At 42.2% G+C, this 15,062-nt stretch overlaps 1 protein-coding gene and 1 long non-coding RNA gene across 6 annotated transcripts in view; one reads left to right on the forward strand and one right to left on the reverse strand.

The window, feature by feature from the left end:
- Window positions 1-15,062, reverse strand: part of RGS6 (regulator of G protein signaling 6) — a 211,074-nt gene that overhangs the window by 153,641 nt on the left and 42,371 nt on the right. The gene's annotated exons all lie outside the window — the stretch shown is intronic.
- On the forward strand, window positions 1,633-3,924 carry LOC310710623. Its single transcript, XR_014528163.1, has 3 exons — window positions 1,633-3,416; window positions 3,556-3,665; window positions 3,871-3,924. It is a non-coding gene; the product is annotated as an uncharacterized lncRNA (long non-coding RNA).

The following is a 15,062-nucleotide window of genomic DNA, read 5'->3' on the forward strand; positions in this document are numbered from 1 at the left end:
GTCACCAACACACACTGTAATATCAGTAGTTCTACTAACATGCAGTACTAGTTTTTTGGTACAGGGAAAAAACAGGCTAGATGGCAGAAATACGTCCAAAATGTAAGGAGCTTCACAATACATTTTCACTTTTCTGACTTAAGCAATTAGAGGTTCAAAGATGCACAGCTATCTGCTAGGTGCATTTCTACTCATTAGCTGATTCTACATAATGAAGTGCTAATTAGAGAAAGTGCTCTCTCCATTTCCCTCTCCCGTTAATAGTCTCAGTGTGGCCTTTATGGACAATTTCCTTTCTAGTTATTGAGAGCAGATGGTCAGTTGACACTGTGACATTTCTGTGGGCTTGCTGGGAGAAAGAAATTAAAGATTAGAGGGGATTTTGGTAAACTTAGTATGCAAAACTTTCTTCTATAAGCAAGCTGTGGGTCCTTTCTTATTGATACTCCCCAATGGGGAGGGGGGAATTATTTCCCTGGGCTGACAATGCATAATCATTATGAATGAATAAAACTTGTCCCTTCATTTTGGTGAATATTTCATGCAACTCACAGGAAGATAATATCAGTGTTATGTGCAATAATAGATATGCATCATGCATACATCTTCAAATAATTGTTGAACATAGCACATATATTATCCTCTTCATTCTAGTTTAATTGTGTTTTCCTAACCAGTACAACAAATCAGAAGCACCGCTGCACATCATGTATGCAAACAATATAATTGCTCATGACCTTGCACACTGCCACACACTCCTGCAAATTTGATGACAACATTTCAAATCTTTTTACTTTTCCGTTACCAGCAACAAGATTGAATATCTTCATTTTTTACAGATGAACATCCATACAGATGTTTTGAATACAAGTGATACCTTTAGTAGACTCGATCCATCTTGGGTTTTCTGTAAATACTTGATTTTGCAGGGTGGATTATGTATCCCCATAAAAATTAAGGATTAACATGCTTTCTACATTTGACATAAGCAAAAGTATTTTTTTAATGTCTGTGGGTGCCCTCTCTGCTCTTCAGACCTAGACATCCACTTGGAAGGAGATGTGGGAATTCTTACACAGAAGGATGTGGTAAGTGATGTGCTCTTGGTGCCAAATCACTGGGAAGAGAAAGATAAGCCCTGTGGACTGATCCTGTCCGTCCATTCCCCCCCCCCCATGACACACATTCTCAAATGTTGAGGAACTGTGTGTCAGGTTCATGTGGGTCACTCTCCCTGGTTGTGTGCCCTATTGTGAACTTTTTGGGATAACTGAATTTCCCCTAGGTCCTGAGAAAAGTAACATTAACAACAAGGTTTGTTCTTGAATTACCACTCATGGTCTGTCTAAGACAAACCACAAAGCTGTGTTTGCTTGGAACAAACACTAAATCAAGCAGTGACTTAGCTCTCAGTAGCATCAAGGACTGGGCAGAGGAGGAATGGTGGACACCGCCTCCCCATCCTGACCCTTCCAGGGAGGAGGAAGAGGAAGGCAGTACAGATTTACAACAGGGGTTTGAGGAAGGTCACAGCTCAGAGGCAGATGTGAGGAAAAGCTGGGAAATAATTGGAAGAACATAATGACACATTGTCATTAGAAAGCACTCCAGACTCTTCATCTCCCAGAACCCGGCGAGCCTTAAAAGTAGGAGAGCAAAGAGCTCAAAGACAAAGGGCACCTAGCAGCACCCATAGAAGAGACAATGAGAATGATGAATGAGGAAGTGGGAGAGATGGGGGGGTGGAGATTCACTCGGGACAACACCATTATCCAAGAGGCTGGGTTCTAGAGCCTCTCTCTGTAAGATTGAAATAAAGAAGGATAGTAAGAAACTTTTCCTTGTCTTTGTAACTTCCCTGGACAACCAGCCGGGAGCCACTGACAGCATCCTGACATACAGTAGTACGGCAGTCGCGGTAGTGAAGCAGACACCATTTTCTAAATGTCCACCAGTATGCTTCGTTGCTTACCATAGTTTGGCTTAGCATTCTGTGTGATGCTTCTGCTGTCAAAGCATAACGGACATATTATATTTGACAGGCATAGATATCCTCCTATGAGAGATTCCTGTGCTTCTACTGCCTCCATTGAAGTAAACTGTATAAATGCTTTAAGAACAAGAACGGCTTCCACATCAACCTGTGCTCAGTGAGTCTCAATATCCGTTTTATACACAACATTGGTATGAGGCTCACTTGCAGGCGTGACCCCGTTTCTGAGAAACTGTACGTTGTGATTTGACCCTTAGCAGAGAAGAATGACAGGCTGGGGACAGAGTGCAACAGAGCTGAGACACCAACAAACTACAGAAAGCCGCTGAAGTAACAGTGTCAGAGAGGCCTTGTTAATCCTGGAAAACTATGAAAGGAAAACAGAACCGAATGCCAGAAAACTTCTTGGCATCTCTGCAAGACCTCTTTATATACAAAGAACATATGGGCAGAGTTCAAGCTGTTGATTGATAGCTACTGCACTTTTTAAATATGTTTAATTTTGCTGTTCTTATATTTTAAAGGAAAAGTGTAATCTTTCAATAACTGGCTTCTAGTTAAGCTTTGTAGCTTAAAGTGTATATGAAAACAGATGAATATCAAAAGGCAGTGCTTAATAAGTTTCAATATGCTCTCGATTGTTTTTAAATATTTTTAGATTTCTTAACTTTTAAAAAATGTTCTAAATAGGTTGTTATTTAGTTTTATTTAGTGTTTATTTAGTTTCAACTGTACTGTTTTACTACTTTGTTGATGGCCACCCTGGGCTTCTTTGGGAGGAAAAGTGGAACAGAAGTTTATTATCGTCATCAATCAACAGACTCCATTGCTATGTGAGCCAGGCCATAATGAACAGTTAATTTCTAAAGATGTGAGGATTGGTTTATTGACCCCACAGTTCTAGAAGAAAGAGGATGAAGTTTGGGCCCACAAATGAAAGAAACCAGGATGCCAGTGGTTGCATTAGTCCTTTTCTAAGCTACTGAATTTGGCAGTCGAGAATAAATTCACGTGACTAATTGATATTCATTGGCTAGAAAAGCCTTACTTAAAATGTAGAAAATAGGTTTAAAAAAACACTGGGGTGGAAACATGATTTGAACTAACTTCATAAATTTCATTGTCTGTTCTACTTAATCTTGCGTCATTAGAGAGCCTGTTTTATAGCACTATGAGTTTCTTCAGGATTAAATATTGCTGCTTTAAAAACAACAATTCCTTGCAACAAAGTGAGATAATCACTGGTCAGGTGCAAGTAAAAGGAACCACTGAGAGTAAGTCAAGTCCTGTGTGGTTCTTTTAAAAAATTGGGCAGTTAGCCATTTTTTCTTTGTAGTTCTGACCTCACCTATATTCTGTTAGATAAGGGTGTATAATTTAGGCTTGCCTGTAGTAGAATAACACAGTATTATGGTTTAACATGGTGAGCACTGTGTGTTCAAATTTCAAACTAATTCTTCCAATCTGTTTAGTGGAACAATTTCCTGTTGATTTCATCTGTTACTTTCTATTGTATTAAAAACTTTTTTCTTTTCTTTGTTCTACCTTTCACTTTCATTAAGTGCTCCTTTCTTCTGAATTGCAAGTTTTCACTTGTTTGATTGACTTAGAACTTGACAGCAAATGTTCCTGCCTTGAGAAACAGATTTGCACTTGGCCGAAAGAAGAAATGGTGAGTGGGATGTTTTCACAGCTACCAAAAGCTGTCATGTAGGAGGCTGGTGGTTTTTCTGATGAGAAGGTGGAATATTTCCTAAAATATGAAAGGTAATTGGGAGAGGTCCCTTAAAGAATGGATGAAGGGGTGGTGGTGTTCAAGCGATCCAATACACACAGAGTCACAAACCTATCACAAAATATATTGCTTATTTTGACAGTTTCCAGAAGATGCTGAATTACAAGCCTTCAACATGTAAGCTGAAATCTGAAAACTTGGTAATATTTATCAATCAATACAAATGTTCATGGAGTTCAATTTCATGTCATGTAACGGGCAAGATTCTTCCAGTTAGTACCGTTTATTTTAAATTGTATACCCTGCTTTTTGAGGAACCTCTTTCAGAAAGCAGCTTACAATCTCCAGTAACAACCAGTTCCACATTTTCTCAGTGAAATAAATCAATTTACCATACAGACAAAGCATGAAAAACAAAACATTCATATGGACACATTTCCCCCCCAAAAATATTTGCTTACCTGGAGACATGACTGCAAACTCTGGATAAGGTCTTCAGACCATTTGAATATCTGGGGCCTAGACATATGAATGGTCTATAGAGGAGGTCATACTAAATAAGACTGAGAAGACCTTATCCTAAGAGTATAAGCCTACAGGTGTGTATTAGTTAGCATGCAGAACTCCACTCAGCTGACACCACCAACTCTGATTAATAGGATTTTCTTTTCTTTTCTTTTGGAAGCACAGAGAGACAAAGGCTTCAAGAAATGCAGGCAATTTAGAAAAGAAACCAAATGTAGCTTTTCTTCTCTGGCTCCGAACTGTTGGTACTTTGCTGACCCAGTACTAAACCTTACTAAAGTCAGCATCTACACAAGCACATCTGAACATGCAACATGATAGAAGCCATCTCTCTAGAGCAGGCATGGCCAAACTTGGCCCTCCTGATGTTTTGGGACTACAACTCCCATCATCCCTAGCTAACAGGACCAGTGGTCAGGGAAGATGTGAACTGTAGTCCCAATACATCTGGAGGGCCAAGTTTGGCCATGCCTGCTCTAGAGTAAGTGATTTCTCTTGTCCCACCCAAATATATAGAAAGAAAAAAACTATTTCTGTCAGAAGGGAACTTTGGGAGGTGGCTTTTTTTTTTTTTTTTTTTGCAAGGGATAGTCTTGGCCCATCAGGTTTAGTGGTACTTGTAGATTTTGTTGGGAATCTGGTATGAGATGCCCATGCAGTGGAAGTTGCTCCCAGCACCAGTCACCACATAGCAGCAGCAGGTCCAAATGGCTTTTTGCTGCAGAAGATAAGGCTCAGTAAAACAGTTCTGGACATAGATATATACAGCTTGTAGGATTTGAAGATACCAGATATCTACTGATCCATGCTAGAACAACGTTTCTGCATTGCTTCAAATAAACTCCAGCAATTCAAGACATAACACAGACTCTGACTCACGCTGATGAACACAATTGAGCTGACATACATTAATCACAGATATAGTCAGGGACACTGGGCTGGGTGATCTTGCACCTGCAATTAGCTCATCCACGGGGTGATTTAAGCTCATGAAAGAAATTAACCCCTTCCCATGCCCAGTTACTCCAACAGATTTGGTTCTGGCCAATCGAGAAGCTAGCTTTAATCCTGGCCTTTCTTAATGTTTTGCACTGCTGAAGGTGCAAAGAGGCATGTAAGAAGACTACCACCAATAAGTGCCCTGGTGTCCCTTAGCACCCCAGTTTAACAAGACATGTTTATGACTTGTTAACACATCAGACTGGCAAGAAGTGTGGCTGAGACAATAGGTGTGAAACTCTATCTGGGCTACACCTGCTGTTTCCTGGAATGTGACTCATCAGTCTGTTCTAATGGCAAACTTGGGGTCAATCTAAACTGCTAGATTGGCATATCCAACTATATCCAAAATGGAGCCTATCCATCATACCCATAATACATCCTGAAATTTGGTGCCAAAGCATTTAATACAGTTTTCCCCACATCTTTGCCTCCAAATCTCTGAGAAAGGCTAACCAGTAAACTGAGATGTGATGATATTTATTCCATTAGTTATGAGTAAGCATGAATATGCTATTTTGCTAGTAGACACGACTTCAGTGACGACTTCCAGGCCATTTGAAATGATGGCTGTTACTGATGGATGCTGGAGTCAAATAATATTTGGGAGGATACTGCATTGGATCTCTCTGGTTTAGACCTTTTCTTTTTCCTTCCTCAGAGGGTCCAAAGATAGGTTCTAGCTTATAAAAACAGAAAAACAACAAAACACCAATCCCAAAATCAGTAATTCATACAGGGAAGACACCGACAACTTCACTTAAAAAAAATAAAATTCAAAGGCCAGGGTAAAGAGATGCATTTTTAGGAACCAGTGGAAAGTGTAATAGATTGTGCCAAACACACGTCTCTGAGAAGGGAGTTCCATATTCTTGGGGCTACCACCGAGAAAGCCCTCTAACAAGCCAATGTCACGTTCCACCCCCCAAACTTGAGTGCAGCAGAAAGAAAAGGGGCTTCTCTTTTGAAACGAAGGCTGTTAAGTCTTAAAACACTAATACCGTACAAAGCTTTATGCAAAAAATCTCTCAAAATACAGTTTATATAGTTTTCACAAACATTGTTTCGCTGGATATCTGCCTTGAATGAAGCATTGCTCATTTTCTGAAATTTGATTAGCTCTCCAGGAAATCAGTGTCCCAAAATTAGGACAGTTGTGCCTGGCCTGGGGGATGGAGGAGGAAAGGGAGCCTGCAATTTAGATATGAAATTGCCTGGCGATGAGCAAGACCACTGGCTCATCTGGCCTAATGCTGCGTGCTCTGACTTTGTGGCAGTCCCAAGCATGGGTCCTCCCCAGCCTTGTTACATGAAGTTCCTTTGGACAAGGAGATGTTGGGAGCAGAACCTGGACTCTGCTACATGGTATGTGCTCTCCCACCAAGCCATGGCTTCTCCCCAACTTCACATGAATGCAGTTTAGACACAACGCTCTTTCTGATATGGCTTCCGTTAAAGGGGTTAACATCAGCTGAGTTTTAAAATCCAGAAACCTCTTTTCTGTTTCGAGCGCTGCCTTGGGATGGATTGAAATTCTCAGCATTGCGCAGCACCTGCTCCATATTCTTCTTGCACCTTCTCAGTACATGACGAGACAGCTTCTCTGTAACCTCTGCGTCACTCATGTCTCCACCTCCTTTCCATGCTGCTCAGATTTCTGCCACAAGCAGTTCACCGTGAGGAAAAGCACACTTCCTAGTTATATCTGGCATACTGAAAAGGGCTACCGTACTTCTTTGCTGAAGGCCAGCCTAAATCAGGCCCCAGTTGTTTTGGTCTACAATGGGTGGGGCTGGTGTGAGTTGTAGTCCAAAATATCTGGAAATCAGTTCTAGACTGTGGACCCAGTGGTTTTGTTTGTTACTATGTTGTGTATTTCTGTGTTTTTATACTGCAAACAGCCTTGTGATCCACGGATGATGGGTAGTATAGAAATTTAATAAATCCAAATAATATTAGCCAGGAGTAGATAAATTGCAACTGCATTTCCCCCACAGCTGTAAATGCCCCATATGATGGAGCTTTCAATACGGCAATCTTACTGCTGAGATACATAGAAAAGTAGCTTAAAGACGAACACACTATATCTGCATCAAGTCTAATTCTGAAAAGAATTGTCTTCAGCGTGAGTGCTTCCATGCAGCTTTTAAAAGAAAATCAGGGGAAGGTGGCAGCAATCTACATACAGAAGCAGTCAAGCACATAATAAAGGGGGGTGGGAGGGGGGGGAAACCACACACCCAAGGCTGTATCTTGGAGTGTTAAAATACATATAAATGTGTTTATGCCAACCCTCAAAAGAAGGGCAGGAAAAAATCATTTTGTAGCTTGGAGCAAACTGGAGTTATGCGTTTGCATGTATTTCATCATCGGCTTATTTAATGTCTTCTGTTTCTTAGGATGACTCTATAATTCATCAGCTGCCTTAGGAGACCTATAATAAAGTGATGCTTGTCCTGCTTCCTCTATTTTTATAACTCTTTGCAGGGAATCTCTGAATTCTAATGCAAAACAAGGTACTGAAGTCTGGCTGGAAGCAGGTATTCCTATTTCTCTGTTTTGCTCCCAAACTCATAATATTTAAATGCTGTTAGGAAGCTGAACAGCCTTAATTAAAAATAAATATATCTTTGGGGTGAAGAGTCAGATCAAAGAATCAAAATACAACTACTGTTATATTCAGATTCGACAGAATAACTCTGGAACGTTGGTGATAAATTATCATAATAAAATCTTATTAGGCAACCGCAGCAGTCATAGCTAAGTGCACAGGTAGCCTCAACAACTGAAAAGGGCAGGTAACTGCTGGCTGACATTATGCGTAATGGCAAAATAATTTCAGGGCAATTTTTAGTGAAAAGAGCAGTAAAAGAATACTGCAGCTTCCTTGATGCTACATGATTCAAATTCATGATTATACCCCGCCCTCCCCAGCCAAGGCCAGGCTCAGGGCGGCTAACAAGCAATAATAAAAACAAGTTGAATGAATACAACTTAAAAACAAGATTAAAATACAACATTAAAATATTGAAACATTAAAATATTAAAATGCAGCCTCATCACAGGAGGAGAAAGGAAAAAGGAAAAAGAAAGAGGGGGAGGGAATCAAATTGGCTCCAAGCCAAAGGCCAGGCAGAACAACTCTGTCTTACAGGCCCTGCGGAAGGGAATCAGATCCTGCAGGGCCCTGGTCTCATGAGGCAGAGCGTTCCACCAGGACGGAGCCAGAGTTGAAAAGGCCCTGGCTCTGGTTGAAGCTAATCTAACTTCCTTAGGGCCCGGGACCACTAGGGTGTTGCTATTTATGGACCTTAAGGTCCTCCGTGGGACATACCGGGAGAGGCGGTCCCGTAGGTATGAGGGTCCTAGGTCGTGAAGGGCTTTAAAGGTCAAAACCAGCACCTTAAATCTAACCCTGTACTCCACCGGGAGCCAGTGCAGCTGGAAAAGCACTGGGTGAATACGCTTCCATAGCAGAGGCCCCATGAGGAGCCTCACTGCAGCATTCTGCACCCGATGGAGTTTCTGGGACAGCTTCAAGGGCAGCCCTGCGTAGAGCGAATTACAGTAGTCAAGCCTGGAGGTGACCGTCGCATGGATCACTGTGGCCAGGTCGGGGCGAGAAAGCTAAGGGACCAACTGCTTGATGCGGCGAAGGTGGAAAAATGTCGCCTTGGCTGTTGCTGTAACCTGCGCCTCCATGGAAAGGGAGGCATCAAGGATTACACCCAAACTCTTAATGGAAGGCAATGGCACTAATTGGGCCCCCGCAAGAGAAGGGAGTTGGTCCCTCATCCCCATGCCATCCCGACCCAGCCATAGGACCTCTGTCTTCGAAGGGTTTAGTTTAAATTGGCTCCCACGAAACCATCCAGCCACAGCTTCCAAGCATCTGGTCAGTGTGTCCAGGGCCGAGTCGGTGTGGCCATCCATTACTGTTTATTGTGTCATCATACTGCACAATAAATATTTTTATTGACATGAGCAAAACCACTAAGGTAATAGAGATGGAGTTGTTGCTTTAGAAACTTTTAAAACTTATTCAACAAAATTTGTATGCCACATAACTGTAAATGACTTTACTGTTAATTTTGTAAAATGGAAAAAATAACCTTGTAACTCACTTTTTTTTTTTTACAATCAAGTACAGTGGTACCTCAGATTAAGTACTTAATTCGTTCCGGAGGTCTGTTCTTAACCTGAAATTGTTCTTAACCTGAAGCACCACTTTAGCTAATGGAGCCTCCTGCTGCCACTGTGCTGCCAGAGCACGATTTCTGTTCTCATCCTGAAGCAAAGTTCTTAACCCGAGGTACTATTTCTGGGTTAGCACAGTCTGTAACCTGAAGCGTATGTAACCCAAGGTACCACTGTATATAAATTTTATGAAATAAAACAAAATAAAATCTCAAAGCAGTTTACAAATACTTGTATCTAATGTAGCACTATGTAAGGCTCCTGTCACAACAAGAACTTCTACTTGAGCAATAGAAAATTCCCCACTCCACCCCCCTCCCCGAAATCTGTTCTGTGCAGAAATTCTTGCTCTGACAGGACATAGGAGCCAGATATATAAAATAAAATATACATTAAAATTGTTAATAAAAATGATGGTAAAGCAAGTAAACTTGACATGAGCCAACAGTGTGACGCGGCAGCTAAAAAAGCCAATGCAATTCTGGGCTGCATCAATAGGAGTATAGCATCTAGATCAAGGGAAGTAATAGTGCCACTGTATTCTGCTCTGGTCAGACCACACCTGGAGTACTGTGTCCAGTTCTGGGCACCACAATTCAAGAAGGACACTGACAAACTGGAACTCTATGATTCTATGATTCTATGATTCTAAGTAGTTGGGTTTTTTTTTTAAAAAAAAAAAGCAAAATGAATAACACCAACAGTTAAAAGTATACATTTATTTATTTATTAGATTTGTATACAACCCTTCATTGGAAGATCTCACAGCCTAAAAATACAACATAAAAAACCACAACACATAATGAAAATAAGAATGAAAACAAAACAAAAAATAACCCCACCTCCCACAAAAGAATCAACCAAAGGCCTGGCTGAAGAGGAATGTTTTTGCCTGGCACCCAAAGTGTATAATGAAGGCACCAGGTGAGCCTCCCTAGGTGAGCTAAAATGACAGATTAAAGTGCACATCAACTCTAAACGTCTGGGCAGAAAAGTTTTCATCAGGCTCCAAAAAGAATACTGAAAAGCACCTGCCTAATCATAGAATCATAGAGTTGGAAGAGACCACAAGGGCCATCGAGTCCAACCCCCTGCCAAGCAGGAAACACCATCAGAGCACTCCTGACATATGGTTGTCAAGCCTCTGCTTAAAGACCTCCAAAGTAGGAGACTCCACCACACTCCTTGGCAGCAAATTCCACTGTCGAACAGCTCTTACTGTCAGGAAGTTCTTCCTAATGTTTAGGTGGAATCTTCTTTCTTGTAGTTTGGATCCATTGCTCCGTGTCCGCTTCTCTGGAGCAGCAGAAAACAACCTTTCTCCCTCCTCTATGTGACATCCTTTTATATATTTGAACATGGCTATCACATCACCCCTTAACCTCCTCTTCTCCAAGCTAAACATGCCCAGCTCCCTTAGCCGTTCCTCATAAGGCATCGTTTCCAGGCCTTTGACAATTTTGGTTGCCCTCCTCTGGACACGTTCCAGTTTGTCAGTGTCCTTCTTGAACTGTGGTGCCCAGAACTGGACACAGTACTCCAGGTGAGGTCTGACCAGAGCAGAATACAGTTGCACTATTACTTCCCTTGACCTAGATGCTATACTCCTATTGATGCAGCCAGAATTGCATTGGCTTTTTTAGCTGCCGCGTCACACTGTTGGCTCATGTCAAGTTTGTGGTCAACCAAGACTCCTAGATCCTTTTCACATGTACTGCTCTCAAGCCAGGTGTCACCCATCTTGTATTTGTGCCTCTCATTTTTTTTGCCCAAGTGCAATACTTTACATTTCTCCCTGTTAAAATTCATCTTGTTTGTTTGTAATGTCAAGGGTCAGAGAGTTCCAGACTGTAGGAGCCTCATGTAGCATATAGAGTTAATGCCATGTTCTTCCAAAAGCAGTGTGTAATTTGGTATAACACTTGGGTGGTTCAGAGTGGACCATTTTCCTCCTCGCACAGCTGCACCTGCTGCTGCGTGGGGAAATTCCTCTTCCTCTTTGGCAGACTGATACAGACAGCCAAGCTGCCCTAGGGAGAGGCTGCTCCCCACAGGGGAGTTTGCCTTGTCTCCCTGTCTCCCTGTCTCTGACCATCCCTGTTCTCTTGAGCCAAAGTCTTCCAAATGTGGAAATTGGAAAGACATTCAAAGCACCAAATCCCTTGACTCAGCTACTGCTAATGTGGAGAAATGGCTGTAATTTAAAGTCTGGATCCAAAGCAAGATTTTGCAATAAAACCCACAGCGCATTAATGGCCAGAATTCTTAAACGTTTGAAAACCTCTGCAAATGCCCAGTAAGTACTTAGGTACTGAGGTCCTTAAAGCAGGAGCTCATTTTTTATACTTTTCTTAAAAGAAGGAACAACAGCTCCAAACAGTTTTTCAGTAAAGGTTACAATCATTTATTATTTATAAAAGTGTAATATTACCGAACAGATATAAAAAGAACAGGTCCCTGGACACAGACTCTAACATGAGGCTTTTGGGGAGCGATAGAATGGGACATTGGTCTTCCAGCCTGCTTAAGGATGAGACCAGATTTAAAAACTACCCTACAAGAAGGCAGAAAACTTGTATTGCTTGTATTTTTAAAAGGGGGAGGTCAAAGAAAGGGAGTCATTCTGTCTCAAAACCTCTCACCCTAGAAGGGTAAGCTTGAGGCTAAAATCCTCCATAAGGTAAAGGGTAAAGGGACCCCTGACCATGGAGTTGCGGCACTCATCTTGCTTTATTGGCCAAGGGAGCCGGCGTACAGCTTCCGGGTCATGTGGCCAACATGACTAAGCCGCTTCTGGCAAACCAGAGCAGCGCACGGAAACGCTGTTTACCTTCCCGCTGGAGCGGTACCTATTTATCTACTTGCACTTTGACGTGCTTTCAAACTGCTAGGTTGGCAGGAGCTGGGACCGAGCAACGGGAGCTCACCCCGTCGCGGGGATTCGAACCGCCGACCTTCTGATCGGCAAGTCCTAGGCTCTGTGGTCTAACCCACAGCGCCACCCGTGTCCCAAAAATCCTCCATACCCTGAGTCTAATTAGGCCCACAAGGCCCTCTGGGGCAGACAATACCCACCTGGCCCAACCCCTGATGGCGTCTGGTGCAAGGCAGGTAAAAATTTGGTTCAGGTGAAAGGGAGAGTTGGAGGCACCTATCTATGATTAGCTGCCCAGCCCTAGTGCTTTGAAAGGAGTTTCAGGTCTTTGGAAGTCCTTCAAAGCACTCCCTTGTTCTGTGCTTTGAAAAGAGCTCAGCAAGACCCAATAATCAAACGATTATCAGGTCCTGAGCAGGGATCTTACAAAGTTCTCTGCAAGACTTCCGTGGGCAAAAAAAAAGATCACCTAAAGCCATTGTGACAGCAGGTGATTGGCAGCTGGGAACCTATCATAATTGGCCTGTGAGGGGTGGGTGAGATAATGATCTGGCCCAGAAGCCAGATCCCCACCCCTGCTCCCACATTTACCTGGGAGTAAGCCCAAGGTTCCTTTTTCTAACAATAACTCTTCTACGGATGCTGTTAGAGCTATTGTGCTGAAAAGGAACAAAATCAGATTCTTTCCAGTGAAAAGCAACACAATAATTACCCTTCATGGGTGAGAAATTCTGCTTGCTCCACGGGGATTAATTTTAGTTTATTTCAAATTAACTGCCAGGCTTTAATGATTTTTAGCACATGCAGTTAATGAGGCCTGGGAGTGAGAAATCCAGGGGTCTTTGAATCGCAGGCAGAGAAAGCCCAGAAACACTTCATGCACCCACCTGTTTTTCGTTCTGTAATGATCAGAAGAACGCCAAGAGCGGAGAAATGATAGTTAATAGTGAAGAATGGAACCTGCTCATAGAACCACATGCATTTCCACTGGACTTTAACTATTTATGTATCTCACTTGTGATGGAAGCAGGCAGGTAGTGCCTAGGGTAAGCTAGGCACAGACTGAACAACAGCCTAAATAGGCCTCAACAAGGTAATAATAGTCAAATTATGTAACATTCTCATTTCATAAATGTTCAGCATTTAAGAACATAAGAAGACACCTGCTGGATTGGGCCAAGGGCCCATGTAGTCCAACATCCTGTTCACACAGTGGCCAGCCGGATGCCTGCAAGCTAGACTTGAGCACAACAGAACTGGCAGTGGAGGGCAGACACAACCATTATGGCTAGCAGCCATTGCTAGCATTTGAACACGCTTCCAAAACTGAAGCCAAATCACATCGCTTGCTGGGTGGCTTAGTTGCTGTGCTGCTGAGAGCCAAGACCTGGTTCCCGAGTTCAAGAAAGACGCAAAGTTTTGGCCGCCCTTCAATTGATTTGTGAGGGTAACAGTCAAGTTATTTGCCCCAATTTATGTGTAGTACTTCAAATGATTCTCACTGTAACTGTTATGTCTGATGAGAGGTCATTTTCAAAGTTGGAACTTATAAAAAGAAGTATGTGTTGCAAGAACATCCAGTAGGATTAGCGTGATGTCAGCTGAACTGGGAGAAGTTTGGATTACAGAAATTTGATTGAGGACTCTGCTTCCAAGAAGGCGAAACAATTTTTCATTTCACTAAACAGGGAATGAAAACATTGACTCTTACATGATTAATCACTATAATGTTATTTTTCAGTGAACTGGCTATCACTAAATTCACCATACAGTATATCCTTCCTACCATATCATACAAAACCTTAAAAAAAAAAACACCACTTTGTGGGGTTTGGGGGGGGGGTTGGGGCGGTTTCTGGTTACAAAGGAGAATCGTGTATGAAGGTAACAACTTGTTTATGCCTTGCATTCATGCATTTACAGTTTGTGGTAATATAATGGTTTGCATCAGAGGTCTTCAGTTGGGGGATGGTGAGCCACTAGTGAGTTGCAGCTGGATCCAAAATGGGTCATAACACTATCACCATGGAAATATGTGGCAAAGGGTTACGAAATGGGTCTCCAAATGCATGTTTGGGTTAAACATGGGTCTGAAAAGGTTGGAGAGACCCAGTTTACATAACATTCTCCACGCCAGTTGTAATGAAAATTGGCAAGGAATGTATTAATGAATCATTTATCTGTACTTTCATAGAATTGGCTCTATTCATGCCTGACTTGCTTTCATACCTTTAATGGCCACAATGGCCACAATGACTCTCTTGCCCAGGCCCCCCAAAACCCTAGGGTATCCATGGGCATAGCCAGGATTTTTGTTCGGGGGGGGCAGGCTTTTGTTGGGGGGGTCAGAACCTCAAATTTGTATTGATTTTTATTGATGGGGGCAACTGCCCCCCTGCCAACACCCATTGTTGAAATGTATAGGAAATATTCCAGTAGACAGGTTGGGAGGCAATTCCAGCAACTATGTCAGGAAGCAATTACAGAGTTGAGCGTTTGCTGGAGGGGGTGAGCACATGAGCTATGTCTAAGCCTGTCCAAAATTATTATTTGGGCCAGATCCAAGATGCAGAGGAAACGGATTGGTGCTGAAAGACCAAGATAAATTGTGTGCTCATGGAGGCTCAGTTGGAAGCAACATCAATATGTCAAGTCTGTAGAACGTGTGTATTTTAAGAAGTGTATTTTAAATGAAAACACACTCTTGTCATGAGGCTCCCCTGATTTCTGATGTCTAC

This window comes from Podarcis liolepis (genome assembly GCF_965112155.1).
Source record: "Podarcis liolepis genome assembly, chromosome: 1".
Taxonomy (NCBI): domain Eukaryota; kingdom Metazoa; phylum Chordata; class Lepidosauria; order Squamata; family Lacertidae; genus Podarcis; species Podarcis liolepis.